This window comes from Erpetoichthys calabaricus, chromosome 5 (assembly GCF_900747795.2).
Source record: "Erpetoichthys calabaricus chromosome 5, fErpCal1.3, whole genome shotgun sequence".
Lineage (NCBI taxonomy): Eukaryota > Metazoa > Chordata > Cladistia > Polypteriformes > Polypteridae > Erpetoichthys > Erpetoichthys calabaricus.
The window spans coordinates 109,309,491-109,325,506 of NC_041398.2; positions in this window are offsets into that span (position 1 = coordinate 109,309,491).

A 16,016-nucleotide genomic window follows, 5' to 3' on the forward strand; every position below is an offset into this window, starting at 1 on the left:
GTGAATAACACCCTCTCCAGGTTTACAACTTGATGAGCTTGGAAGGAAGAGGGTGTGCTGAGAGAGGCAGAGATTTTAGTAAGTGCTAGATAAGGTACCGAGTTTGGAACTGGACCAAACACAACACCTTATAAACAGGGTAGTCTGACTACTTAGGGAAGGCCCACATCATGATCAATGAGAACTTTTCAAACATGCCCTTTCAGACAGGTTTTATTGAGACTGGCAGATATTTATTAACTTTTTCTTTAGAGGCCTTTATGAAAAGAGTAGTCAGGTTGCAGTACAGCTCAATACATTAAATGTAGTAACTGATTTCCAAGGTTCACAAGGTTGCACTAAAGCTGAAGTCAAAATACATAGCAAAGTCAAAATCAGAATCTAAACGTACATTTATTTATTACTGAAGCCCATGTCTGTCATAAAGTCTTCCCTTTATTACTATAACATTTATGTACAACAATTGGCCTACTGGTGCAACTGCAAAAATCTGTCTCTTAATGTGGACAAAATGGAAGAGATGATTGTTGACTTCAGGAAGGCTCATACTGTCAACACCCCACCATACATCGAGGGATTTGTTGTGCACCTGGCGGGTGATCTTACTTGGTCAATTAACACCACTTTCATAGCCACAAAGATGTAGCAGTAGCTCCACTTCCTGCTGAAGAAGGTAAGCCTACCTATTCTTACCATATTCCATTCCATACCAGTCGAGAATGATCTGACCAGCTGCATCATGTCTTGTTTGGGAACTGCAGTGTCTCTAACAATTTGGCCCTACAAAGGAGAGCGCGCACAGCTGTAAAGATCATTGGGACCTCTCTGCCCTGCATAAAAGACACCTGTATATGCCGATGCACCTACAAAGCCTATAAAACTGTTAAAGACTGCTCCCACCCCTCCCAGGAGATACTGAAGCATCTGAACAAGTTCTTCCAGGTTCTACAACAGGACAATTTCTTTCCAAATGGATGATATGAAGTAAATAATGAAACAGAATTGTAAAATTCAGCATATTATACAATATTGTAGGAGCACTTCCTTCAAATTTATTATTAATGTATTTATTCAAATATGAATTTTACTTTGAGAAACAAAATAAGGTTATCTGGCATTTTATCATTATACTTAGTGTTCTTGAATGTTGTCTATATTATTTCTGATTCCCGATACTACAGTTTTCCAGATGCTCAAAAATCATATTAAATCATTTTGTTTAACTTAACAGCTGCACATCAAATTCAGAACTGTGTAAAAGAAAAGATCCTCTAGACAAAAGCAAAGCATGCTTATTAATTCTTCATTCAGCAGCTGTGATTTTTTGAAATACATTTTTCATCTCATCAGTTTTTATAGGCAATATATTTAATTGGAGACAGGAATAGAAAGTCAGTTCATGAATCTACATTTGGTACTCATAATTTTTAATTTATAGATTGGACACATTCCTTTTTCCAAAAAATGTGTATCTGAATCAAACAAGCTAATATACTTATAAGCCACAAAGATTTGGCTAAAGAAGCTGTCACAATTAAAATGATAAAAATGGAAACTGATCTGTGTTGCAATTTAATCTTCAGGTGTCAGTAATAAAAATTTACTTCAAAGATATGGTGAACCTGCCTATAGTTATAAAACAGACCAGACTATTCCATCAAATGAAATGGTTGCACATGTAAATGAGTGTAAGAAATAGCACTTGCTGTCTAGGGATTATGAATGGCAGTTTCTATGACTACAATGCTAGTGGACTGTGCAGGGTACATGACCTTATTTCTGTGATAATGCTAATCATGTTCAAACAAACCATGGCTCTGGAATTGTGGATTTTAGCGTTTTCCTTGAATGTATATGATGCATGTGCAAGCAATTTTAAAGTTAAAAAAGATAATACAATGACATCACAAAATGCAAAACTGAAGTATGAGAAATCTTATTCTTTGTGGAAATCTGGCTTGTTACATTTTATGAGATAATGTCGGCATTAGATACTATTTTTTGTGAATCTTTCATTAGTAAAGTAATACTGTATTTTAGTTTTATACCATCTAATAATGTTACTCAAGTCTACCCACTTATTTATGTATAAACATATTTTATATATAGATATACATATACTGTGTGTTTATTAATACCTATGTGTATATAACACATGTCTACATATGGGAGTAGAGAATGGAGAATAAAAGATAAAATGAAACCTAGTCTTAAAGCTAAATAAATAATAAATATCTCCATATCATGTCAACAAAGCAATTCATTTTCCAAATAGTGTCCTTGGAAAATAATGTTCCTAAAGTAAATTAATCAACATATTTTTACTTTTACCATATTTTTTATAGTTTAGATTCAGAAAATTTTAAACAACATGTTTGCAGTTTCAATTATGTGAAGTACACATGCAGGAAAACTACTGGGATTAAAGATATACAGTATATATATATATATATATATATATATATATATATATATATATATATATATATATATATATATATATATATATATACATATATATATATATTGTAAATATCTTGAATAGAATATATACTTTTACCATGCAGGAATGTGGCAGATATAGGTCAAGAATGTACGGGTGCTTTTCTTTGATATGACTGCAGGCTTAATTTTTTTAGAAAGACACTTTGGTGAAAAATGTCAGTATTCTTTTTTATTTCAAGGCCACCAATTACATGAAATGCTAAATCATGCTGTTTATGAAACATGTACCACTCCTGATATTGTTTTTCACAAACACTCGCATTGTCACTTTCTTCTAAAAGCTCAAAATACTCATCTGACTTTGGAGAATCAGAGTCATCAAAAATACACAAGACATCATCTGAAGAGGACTTCTTTAGATGAGACCAACTGCCAGTATTTGATGCCATGACGTAAATGAAAATGAATGGTAATTCAACTTTACCTTGTATGCTTGCTGCCATCTAGTGGATAAAATTAAGTAATACATTCTAGGTGACTTTCTTGACATTTAGCTTTCTACCCCTTGATGCTGACTTTTGTCTAAACCCATCTTAAATGTGTCGCGCAAACCTAAATAAATGGATTTCATAGAATTCGATACACAGCCACCCTAAAAGCTAATGCATTCTTGAAACTTAATTAAAAAGGATAACGTTATGCCTTGTTTGTGATGTCAGCTAGGTGCTTGAGCTACAACCTTTTGACCCATCTAGTTTTTTTACCAACCCCCACTGATAACTACTTTGTTTTAAGTGTTATTTGACATACTCAGCTGCAGTACAGTATGTCTCTACCATCTCATAGAACCCAGTTCTTCAGTTGTATAGTAAAAACAAAAGTGAATGTGGAAAACGATGAAGAATTAACACGTTACAAACAAATGATTTCAAGGCAATATGCAGACTCACCTAGCTTATTATGAGCAGAATTTGCCTATGTCAATTTGCAGCAATCACAGATTACAAAGAGTGGGTGGGCCCAAAAATAACGAGAATTTTTTTTAAATCGTTTATTTCTTTGAACATTTCCAAAATTTAATCACCCTCAAAATATTCTCCCTGAGACACAATACACTTGTCCCACTACTTTTTCCATTATTCAGAACTGTTCTGAAACTCTTGCAAAGTGATTGCCTTAAGTGCCTCCATCGTTTGCTTCTTGACCTCCTCTATATCCTGAAAACGCTTTCCTTTAAGGTCCCTCTTCATTCTTGGAAATAAGAAAAAATCGCAGGGTGCAAGGTTCAGGGAGTGGAGGTGGTGGGGACCATTGTCATCCCGTTTTTCATGAGAAACTGCCACACACTCAATCCTGTGTGGGTGGGAGCATTGTTGTGATGCAGAAGCCACTGGCCTGATCACCGCAATTTGGGTCGTTTTCTCCAAACTGCATCACACAATCGCTTGAGCACTTTAAGTTAAAAATTTTTGCCTGGCTCAAAACTTCTTCTTTGAAAGCCTTTTGAAGCATTGTGACAGCTTCGGCTGCTTTTTCCCCAAAATGAAACAGAACTTGAAGCAAACATTCTTTCAAGTCTGCCATCACAAAATTGATGAAGACGGTAAAAGAGGTTCAACAAAACAAATTGCACTGACCTTACAGACCTTTCCCCAAGGACGCAGCTTGGCCAAACGATGCAGAGGGCAGTCTAGTACATGCACCTAGCAAAAGTCAGAATTAATGCCCCTTCAGCCTCCAGAAAAAAATTCTCATTATTTTTGGGTCCCCCCTCATATTCAGTTTCCTGACATGGCAATGAAATCAGATTCAAGATTCAAGATTCTTTATTTGTCACATACACAGTTATACAAGTACAACATATAGAGAAATCTGCGTGAGTCTGCATGAGGTGGGATGTAGACCACTGTGGTAATAACCAAGCTAAACTCATTAGGTAGATAAAATGGATGCCTCCTGATGGTTATATATTCCAGATGAGGCAAGGAGGAGTGATAGAGAACAGAAACGCTCTTTGCTTCACACTACCTTTAGAATTGTTAGCTTCCTCTGTTCTGTCCATGTGGAAAACGGAAAAGGACTCTGATGGAGTCACAACTTGATCTGGTACTAGGGTGGTCAGCCATGTCTCAGTAAAACAAAAATGTTGCAGTCCCTCATGTCCTGTTGGAAAGACACTCTTGCTCTAAGATTGTCCAGCTTTTTGTCTAATGATTATAGAAGGTATAAAACGTCATGCACTTTCTGGTTGTTCAAGTTTGTGGATAAACCTTTGCTTAATTTTCTTCAAGTTTTATATTGACTTCTCATTACAAATGTTTTCTTTATTTTGATTATGTCCTTTGATTTATGTCTTGACTCCATTCACAAAGTATTTTACTACTTTTACCACTCAATTGCTTCTCCCCTTAGCTGCAATTTTGGTTTCTGGTTCTGAATTTGTTTTCTTGATTCTCAACCTCCCTTTTTGATATTAGCCAGTTTAAAGTTCCAAGGCCCATCTCCTGATTCCATTCTCATTTCAGACTGTTGTGATTTAGGTCAGTCAGTATGCATAAGACACTGGAGATTTTACAGGAGGTAATCCATATTAAGGAAGGAGAAAGAAGGAAAGAGAAAAATGTTAGACTGCATTGTAGAAGTTGTGCGATTCACACAGAAAGCTGTGATTTTTTTATTTTATTATGGGGACTCCAGAAAACAGGCTTGACCTGACTTGTACACACTCACATGAGACACGAAAAAAGTGAGTAAATAATAAAGAACATATTAAACAAATAAAGATGTTTAAAAAACAATTATTAAACAACTGACACATACGAAAAGCCTTCCCTGATAACTCTTACGTTGATAGTTAATTAGCACAGAACAACACCCTACAAAATATGTACTGAAAGTTCAACTATAAACACAACAATGTAAAGTCCAAATACAGTTCAGATCCAGATGCACAGAATGAACAGAAGTTCCAAGCGAACAGCTTTCAGCATAATATGCAAAGGTTAGTCCTACCAAGATGGAGTGTAGTTGAGCGCTGGCATAGGGAGCGTTCCACAGATGAACCTACTTTGATCAGACCACACGAACATCAGGTACAGGGCACATATTCAAGTCCAGAAACTGTAATCCTGGGGAAAGTTGAGTAGTCTTACGTTGGGGTGAAGAGTTGAAACATAAAAGACAGATGGCTGAGCCAAATGCTGAAGCCTACCATGGCTGCTGGGATTTGCAGTTCATCTAAGTAGCTTTGCTACAGTATTATTTTGTACTCATTCTTGCTTTACCCAGCATCCCTGAGACTTAATCTTGAAGATTCCTACTATGTACTCAATTCTCCAGCAGATGCGCTTCAGGTGGACCAAATATTTAATGTCCTTCTCCCTGCTTCTCATACTGTTTAAGCTGGACATTGCTAGACTCTGCATGAGCACCTCTTATACTGACTGTGTTTGATAATTAAAGTACTCCACTCTCCTCTGTGCTACTAGTATTTTGAATAGTTTGCAGGGTGTCTGCTATTGAACTCTTTTGTTAAAACCAGTGCTGTTCTTTATATTTCTTAAGTGGATGTTTGATTTTTGAGACATTTTGATCTTTTGGACTGCTGCTGCTGGTTTAATGAGGGATTTGTTTTGTTGTATGTACTTATCATTGTAACAGTCAATGTGTTTGGGCAAAAAGGACTTCATCTGGAGTGTTTTGGTACTCCCAGCATTTATGGTACCAGACAACTATTTTAATTTCACCCTCCATGGAGCTCCTGTTAAGATACACTTCTCCTTCTGTTTAATCTCGCACACACTTTTATGATAATCGTGGAGTATGATGGGAAAAAAGGAGTCATCAGTTCTTTGGGTGTTCTTCTGCTTAGGAATTTGTAATATATATATGGTAGGGTTTCAAGGGGACCACAGATATGTAGGGCTACTGTGCATCTGGGTGCCACTGCAGGAAGCCTGTTTATTTCTGTTCTTCTTTCCTTTCCTTTTTCTATAAACATAGCTAATTTCTGTTACATCACAGAATGTTCTAAGATTCAGTTCTATAAGCTGCTGTTCATGTTGTCTTGTTCTCCTCTATCTCCGCCATATTCACATTTTCCTAGGAAATTTTTTTAAGGGTGGATGATGCCAGACACCGCAAAAATGGATGTTACTAAATGGATTATTCTTTTTCAAACCCTTGATAGCAATGTAGGGGTGCTCATTCTCTTTAGAAAGATTTTGCAGCTGAAGTTTATTTGATTGAGGATGACAGGATGAGTCACATATCACATTTTTGCTCAGAATTGGAAGGTCAGTAAACCACAACCTCATTGGCTATATTAACTGCCATATTGACTCTATTGTTCCGTTAAAAGCATTTTGCTGCTTTACAAACAACAAGCCCTGGATTACTAAGGAGCTAAAATGTCTCATGAATGATAAGAGAGCTTTCAAATTTGGTGACAAAGAAGCTGTGGATAGCATACAGAGCTGACTGTGCTAAAACGGAAAGCAAACTCACTCAGAATAACACACACACACACACACACATATATATTAGTATATATATTAGTACTAGGATGGAATCACATCTTGCTTGAAGAAGGGGCCTGAGTTGCCTCGAAAGCTTGCATACTGTAATCTTTTTAGTTAGCCAATAAAAGGTGTCATTTTACTTGAGTTTTCTCTCTCTCTCTCTCTCTCTCTCTCTCTCTCTCTCTATGTGTATATATATATATATATATATATATATATATATATATATATATATATATATATATATTATAAAGTTATGCACACACATGAGCTTGGGAGGCAGTCAAAGGACTTAACTCAGGGTAATAACTAGGGGGTTGGCGATGAGCGCTAATGCCTATTCTTTTCCTACAGACCTCTAGAAGGCAAGCCTGCATGTACACATCAGTTCCGCCTCCAATTCTGATCTTACTTCTGGCCCATGATGACAACCTCACTTCCACTTCCTGCCCTAAAACACCCCCTTCCTGCCTACCTCCTATAAAACCAACCTACTTGCCATTTCACCTCAGTTCAGTACATGTCTATGTGAAGTGTCAGTTATTTATCACTACTCATTCTTTCAAATTGCTTCACAGTATATGGGGTGGATACTCAAACCTTTTTCTTGTGTTGTTGTCATTCTTACTATATATATATATCCTCTTCTGCAAAAATATCAGATGTTGTTTTCCTGAAGCGATTCTGTATGGTAACAGTCGTCACATTGTTCCAGGTAATAGATAAGAAATTTATTGCATATTGAAATTTATTCTGCTAAGTGGCTCGCAAAAGTCCAGGATGTGGTCAAGTGTTGTTCGTAATAAACGAGATTTCACTCGTTATAACCAGGCAAATTTGCATGCGAATAGCTGGTACATCTTTCAAAAATAATTATTTTTCATTATAACCGAGAAATCGTTATAACCGAGCTTGTTAAAACCAAGTTTGACTATATACAGTGGTGTGAAAAACTATTTGCCCCCTTCCTGATTTCTTATTCTTTTGCATGTTTGTCACACAAAATGTTTCTGATCATCAAACACATTTAACCATTAGTCAAATATATCACAAGTAAACACAAAATGCAGTTTGTAAATGGTGGTTTTTATTATTTAGGGAGAAAAAAAAATCCAAACCTACATGGCCCTGTGTGAAAAAGTAATTGCCCCCTGAACCTAATAACTGGTTGGGCCACCCTTAGCAGCAATAACTGCAATCAAGCGTTTGCGATAACTTGCAATGAGTCTTTTACAGCGCTCTGGAGGAATTTTGGCCCACTCATCTTTGCAAAATTGTTGTAATTCAGCTTTATTTGAGGGTTTTCTAGCATGAACCGCCTTTTTAAGGTCATGCCATAGCATCTCAATTGGATTCAGGTCAGGACTTTGACTAGGCCACTCCAAAGTCTTCATTTTGTTTTTCTTCAGCCATTCAGAGGTGGATTTGCTGGTGTGTTTTGGGTCATTGTCCTGTTGCAGCACCCAAGATCGCTTCAGCTTGAGTTGACGAACAGATGGCCGGACATTCTCCTTCAGGATTTTTTGGTAGACAGTAGAATTCATGGTTCCATCTATCACAGCAAGCCTTCCAGGTCCTGAAGCAGCAAAACAACCCCAGACCATCACACTACCACCACCATATTTTACTGTTGGTATGATGTTCTTTTTCTGAAATGCTGTGTTCCTTTTACGCCAGATGTAACGGGACATTTGCCTTCCAAAAAGTTCAACTTTTGTCTCATCAGTCCACAAGGTATTTTCCCAAAAGTCTTGGCAATCATTGAGATGTTTCTTAGCAAAATTGAGACGAGCCCTAATGTTCTTTTTGCTTAACAGTGGTTTGCGTCTTGGAAATCTGCCATGCAGGCCGTTTTTGCCCAGTCTCTTTCTTATGGTGGAGTCGTGAACACTGACCTTAATTGAGGCAAGTGAGGCCTGCAGTTCTTTAGATGTTGTCCTGGGGTCTTTTGTGACCTCTCGGATGAGTCGTCTCTGCGCTCTTGGGGTAATTTTGGTCGGCCGGCCACTCCTGGGAAGGTTCACCACTGTTCCATGTTTTTGCCATTTGTGGATAATGGTTCTCACTGTGGTTAGCTGGAGTCCCAAAGCTTTAGAAATGGCTTTATAACCTTTACCAGACTGATAGATCTCAATTACTTCTGTTCTCATTTGTTCCTGAATTTCTTTGGATCTTGGCATGATGTCTAGCTTTTGAGGTGCTTTTGGTCTACTTCTCTGTGTCAGGCAGCTCCTATTTAAGTGATTTCTTGATTGAAACAGGTGTGGCAGTAATCAGGCCTGGGGGTGGCTACGGAAATTGAACTCGGGTGTGATACACCACAGTTAGGTTATTTTTTAACAAGGGGGCAATTACTTTTTCACACAGGGCCGTAGGTTTGGATTTTTTTTCTCCCTAAATAATAAAAACCATCATTTAAAAACTACATTTTGTGTTTACTTGTGTTATATTTGACTAATGGTTAAATGTGTTTGATGATCAGAAACATTTTGTGTGACAAACATGCAAAAGAATAAGAAATCAGGAGGGGGGCAAAAAGTTTTTAACACCACTGTATATATATATATATATATATATATATATATATATATATATATATATATATATATATATATATAAATATGAGGGGGAGTCAAGCTAAAGTCAGAAAATGGGATTTATTACAAAATGGAACAAACCTTAACAAAACTGATAATGTTATTTCTCACTGTAGTCTCCACCCTTCTCAATGTACGTGCGCCACCTGCCTGGAAGTGCCTAGATTCCAGAAGAATAAAAGGTTTTGTCTTGTCCTTGCAACCACTCATGCATGTCCTCATCTGTCTTGAATCAACGACCACCCAGATGTTTTTTTTAGTAGTCCAAAAAGGTGGAAATCACATGGTGCCAAATCTGGGGAATAAGGAGGATGTGGCAATACCTCAAACTTCAGTTTCTCCAGACAAGCTTTGGTGCTCTTAGCAGTGTGTGGGCAGGCATTGTCTTGCAGCAAAAGGACTCCTTGAGACAGCAGTCCCTGCCTCTTGGATCGAATAGCAGGCTTCACATTGGTCTCCAGCAAATCACAATAACTTGCACTAGTGACTGTAGTACCCCTCGGCAAGCAGTGTTCATTAATAATAACTTGGGTGCATATATATATATATGTATATTTCCTTCCCAAAACTACCTTCTTCCAATGGCCAGTCCTTCTATATAATCCATACTTCTGCGAAAACACTACCGTATAAATAAATTTTATGACTGCCACTTCAAACAACATAGCCAGTGATGGGTCCGTCTCTGGCCATCAGTATGTGTTGTGCATAAGACTACATGCAGGAACCAGATGCAGTCCTAATGAACCTAAAGACCAGTGTCCCTTATGGCCAAAACCATGAAGATCTTTAAGAAGCCAGCCATGGACTATTTGAGTCCTCTACTGAAAGACCACTTAGTCCCAATGCAGTTTGCCCATCAAACAAAGATTTGAGTCGAAGATGCAGTTTTCTTTCTGCTCCACTTATTACTCCCATCTGGATAAAGCTGGCAGCACTGTTATGATTATTTGGTTAATTTCTTCAGTGACTTCATTACCATCCAGACATTCCCATTTAGGAGTAAACTCAATGATATACAGGTGGATGAGCCTATGGTGTCCTGGAAATTGACTATCTGTCTGTCAAATTACAGTTTCTGAGCCTTACAGACTTTATCTGTGATGTACATGTGAGCAAAACTGTAGCATTACAAGAAACAGTTCTGTCTCCTTTTCTTTTAACTCTGTACAGCTTGAACTCTTTATATAACAACAGTTCATGTCACTTGCAGAAATTCTCTGATGATTCTGCACTTATAGGGTGTATTGATAAAAGGGATAACATAGAATATAGGAGTTAGGAGGAGAACTTTGCTTCTTGTAGCAAGGAGAATTTATTGTCTGAAATAAAACCAAGGAGCATGTTGTTTACAAAGGGCAAGAGCACCCAAGAAAGTGCAGAACAGACTTTTGTTTTTTTAGAAGATTGCATTGCTTTAATGTGGGTAGTGACACCCTTTATCTGTTTTACAATGCTGTGATAGCAGTGTGATTTTTTTTTCTTTGCTTTAGTGGGCTAGACTGTCATTATCACTTCAAGAGAGGCTAACAAGCTAATTAAGAAGGTAGGATCAGTAATAGGACATGCACTTAACCTGCTGAATGCAGTAGGAAAGGAGAGAATGAAGACAAAACTGATGGCCCTTAGGAACAATGCTGCACATTGACTTTTTGACACACTATCACTAGGTTCTTTTAGTCAACAAATTCTTCAATAAAGTGTGCTACCCTACTGGGAATACTTCATACCTACTGCAATATGTCTTTATAATGCCTTGCTCTCTATTCATTAGCAAAAGTCAGACGTTTTACTTCTTTTTTTGTACTTCTTATGTGGGTGGTGTGGGTTGTTGTTGTAGTTTCTTATATTTCCTGAGCTTCTGTAAAATCTAAATTGCCCCCTTGAGAATAAAAGTAATGTACTGTATATCTATTTATGTTCATGTGTATTTATATATTCACTTCTTTCAAGATTCTTTCTTCTCTAATATAGGCAGCCAATTGCTAACTATATAGGTAGAACATCTGTATAAAGGTTTGGATCAAATGGTCCACCAAGATCAATTCGGTTTAATCCAATCCAATAGCCTTAGATAATCTGCACAGATGCCTCTCTATCACTAATGCAGCCACTTCCTTTCCACTCCCTGAGGTTTTATCCTCACTTGATACTGACTAGGCATTTTATTGGCCATATTGGACATTCCTTTGATAGGTTTTGGAAAGAATAGACTTTTGTGCAGAATTTGTGGGTATGATAAAAAATTCTGCACAAAAATTCAGATATCTGTCACTCCTTTCTTATTAAAAAGGGATCCAGGCAGGGTTGTTTCATTCTTGTCTTCCCTGTAATTCAACATTATAAACATTGCATTAGCAATCAAAAGAGACCTAGGTTAAACACTGTTCTAACCTGTGTCAGGCATGTTGCAGGGCCTCACTTTTAGATTTGGAATTGTGTTACTGGACACACAGGTTGAAGATAGCCTGGAACTCCATAAGGCCTTATATCTCATAACCTGGATTGCATTTACCAATATTTAATAATTATGCATTACATATTGGATGTCAATCCAGTGTGCTTTCTGCCTGGATTCAGCTCGATATCAGTTCATTGGTTGATCTGACCTTGAATGAATTTCACTGTAGCACTCCTTCCTACATCATTTCTTTACCTTTCATTTGCAAGTATGCTCAGCACTAAGAGATTTGAGGGCCTCACCCACATCTGTAACCAGCTGTCCATTTTTCTCCCTTGTGAACTCCTTCTCCTCACTCAGAAAATCAGGAAGCCTTTTCACCTCACCACTCAGTCATCTTGGGATCTCACTATATGCTCACCACTCATAAACTAACTTAATAGGTCTTTGCTCAGATCCTCTCTCCAATTTTGCCTACTCAATGGTTCCAACACATTTTGCACATGTATTTTTTTCCCCTCTTCTGGTATTCTGATCTGGTGCTGTTGTCAGTTACAATTTCCTTTTTTGCTACAAATTTTCATTCTCCCAGACATTTCAGGCTTCGTTGTCTCTCTGTACAAAAACAAAAGTTACCAATGCTAAGCTGATTTATTGATAATGTTTCTGACTAAAAATTTTTGGTTGTATGTTTTGGTCATTGTGCATGGTTTAATGAAATATATATATTTTGAGGCTGAGTCTCAGTACTTTAGCAAAACCAACTTTATTCAGCTTGAAACAGGAACGGCGTGGTTATTTATTGTAGCAGGATCGTCCACTGTCCTATACACAGACACAGCAGTCAGGCCAAGTAATACTGTTCCCTGCATTTATAATGTTCCTTGCATCACCCAGCTTATAGTGCGACTGCATTTGGCTAGGATTTACTTTCACAGTGAGATGCTGCAGCAATGGAGAAGCTGTCTTTCATGGACACATCAATCGCGCTTCGGGACGCTCTTTGGCGCGTCAACCCATTGGGGGGTGGGGATGGGTAGTCCCAAAAGAGTTTAGAAGCCTTACTATATATATATATATATATATATATCCATCCATCCATTATCCAACCCGCTGAATCCGAACACAGGGTCACGGGGGTCTGCTGGAGCCAATCCCAGCCAACACAGGGCACAAGGTAGGAACCAATCCTGGGCAGGGTGCCAACCCACCGCAGGACACACCCAAACACACCCACACACCAAGCACACACTAGGGCCAATTTAGAATCGCCAATCCACCTAACCTGCATGTCTTTGGACTGTGGGAGGAAACCCACGCAGACACGGGGAGAACATGCAAACTCCACGCAGGGAGGACCCGGGAAGTGAACCCAGGTCCCCAGGTCTCCCAACTGCAAGGCAGCAGCACTACCCACTGCGCCACCGTGCCGCCCCATATATATATATACAATACAGTGCACAAAGCACCTACACTCCACAATACTCATATAATCAATAAACAAACCACAATAATCAATCCTCCACACTCCCAGACACTTCGCCACCCTTCCTCCCAGCTCAGCTCAGTGTACTGGTTTTCCAGAGTCCTTTATATAGTCCATGACCCGGAAGTGTTTCTCCCTTCTGTCCATGTGATCATGAACACTTCCGGGTCAGATAAAAAGCTCCTTTCTTCAACCCAGAAGCACGTCGTTTCCTCTTGTCATGTGATCATGACGCACCTCCGGGTTATAGGGCAAGTAAGAGTCCGGCAGCCTCCCCACAGCGACTCCTGGTGGTCCCCATGGTATCCAGCAGGGCTGTGCATATAAACTACAAAGTCCATGAGGCCCTGCTGGAATTCGGGGAACGTCCACACTGTTGGGAGAGCTCCACCTGGCGGCCTGGGGGTGAGGGCCGGAATATTTAGCTGGCCACACACCACAATATATATATATATATAGATTCCCGAGAGGGAGTGCAGTGGAGTGTGTACACCTGATGAGCCCAGAATGAGGGCGAAACACGTGTCATGTACTCTTTGCATTTATTTGACAGTAAACTATTTCAACCATTCTATGATCTGCTCCTCACAAACTGAGGGCACCGTGGCAGATGTTAGCAGATTGCTGGCCAACCACAAGCGTTACCTGGTAGGTAACCACCCATACAATCAGATTGTGACACAGACTACGAATGCCGTGAATATATATATATATATATATATATATATATATATATATATATATATATATATATATATATATATATAGTGGAACCTCGGTTTGCGAGTAACTTGGTTTACGAGTGTTTTGCAAGACAAGCAAAAATTTTTAATAAATTTTGACTTGATAAACGAGCGAGGTCTTGCAGTACAAGTAGTATGTATACGCTTTGTCTGTTGAGCATCATGTGATCACAACTGAGCTGATGGTTCTTCTCTCTCTCTTGCTGCAGGATTGTGGACAATCGTCTCCTATTCTCCATCTGAGTCGGCGTGCCTCACTCATATAGTCAACATCCATAAGAGCGTATACTGTTTACTACAGCATTAGCATTGTGACAGTGTGTGTGTGCTCTCGTGTGTGTGTATGTGTGTGTGTGTATGTGTGTGTGTGTGTGCTCGCGCGCGCGTGTCCTTGTCTTGCACCCTAAAACACGAAGCTGAGTCTCAGTACTTTAGCAACACCAGCTTTATTCAGCTTGAAACAGCAACAGCGTGGTTATTTATGCACAGACACAGCAGTCAGGCAGGGCCTTGCACATTTGTAATGTTCCTTACATATATATAGTAGATGCCCCAGAGGACATTTGGTTATTCTGCTCAGGAGTCCTTACATGGCAGAGATTCCATAATGAAAAGCTGGACTAAATGGGGGCAATACCTGGTCAGGATGCCTTACAATTCCCGTCTTGGGTGGGATATCTGAGGAGTATAAGAACTGGCAGGAAAGTACGGCAGGGAGCAGTTCATCCTCCACTTTAATAGGTGGCAGTGTCCCCTCATACAAAGTCCCAGTTTGGACTCTCACAGGGCTGCATAGAATTTGGAGTTCAGAGGATCAGCCCTGTGGGGATCCCTGGCAGATGATGGATCTCCCTGGATTTCTCATAATCCAGAAGTGCTTCCAACTGGCTATGTCATTTCACCAGAGGTAATCCCTGGTCCTCAATAAAATGCAATACACTGCCTTGTCCAGACAAGTCGTAGCTGGGATGAGCAACACTCAACTGGAGGAGAGCTATGCAGTGGAGAGAGGAGAGGTGTTTGGAAGAGAGATAATTTGTGCTTTGGTTCTTTTTGTGAGTCATTTGTGAAATAAACACCCATATATTTGTACCCAGCACTGTCTTGGTGTGTTCATGTTGGGGTCTGGGGCTCACTGGCGCCCCCATACCTTTTACAAGACATATATATAGCTTAAATTTTATTTTCCAAAATTAGAATATTACAGTGGCATACGACGGATTAAAATATTACATAAACATACCAGATACAACTTTTTACAATGTTTTATTTCAGACTTATTACAATGAAAGCAAAGGAAAAATGTAAATACAAAGAAAAAACAACAGCAGAAAAAAGTAAAAAAAAAAAGTTTCACCACCCTCCTTGATATTTTTTGATCTAACCTTCACAAGATTCTGTTTTTATATCCTTTTAATTTAGTTCCATCTTCTGGTTATTACTTAGCTTTTAAAAAAGCAATGTGAGGATCAACAGCTACTTGGGTATTCACAACTAGGACAACCTCATATATATAGGTAACAGTTTTCCCAAATCCACCATTTAAGGCTGTATTAAGCAAAGATTGGCCACAGAGCAATCTTTGGTGAGAGACACCACCATATTTCCCTGGCGGCTGCACATTGCATCTTGTAAAATATGCCCCAGAACAGACAAAAGATTCTCTACACTAGGTATTCTAGGAGCATGGAAAAGATATGACTTCTTGTGTGACAACAAATGGATAAAGGTTGGGGAGTAAAGGCATGGGTATAAAAACCATGGAACCATAGTCTGATGGGTTGAGGCACAACTAGGGAATAAAGATATGTTTATACCCACTTC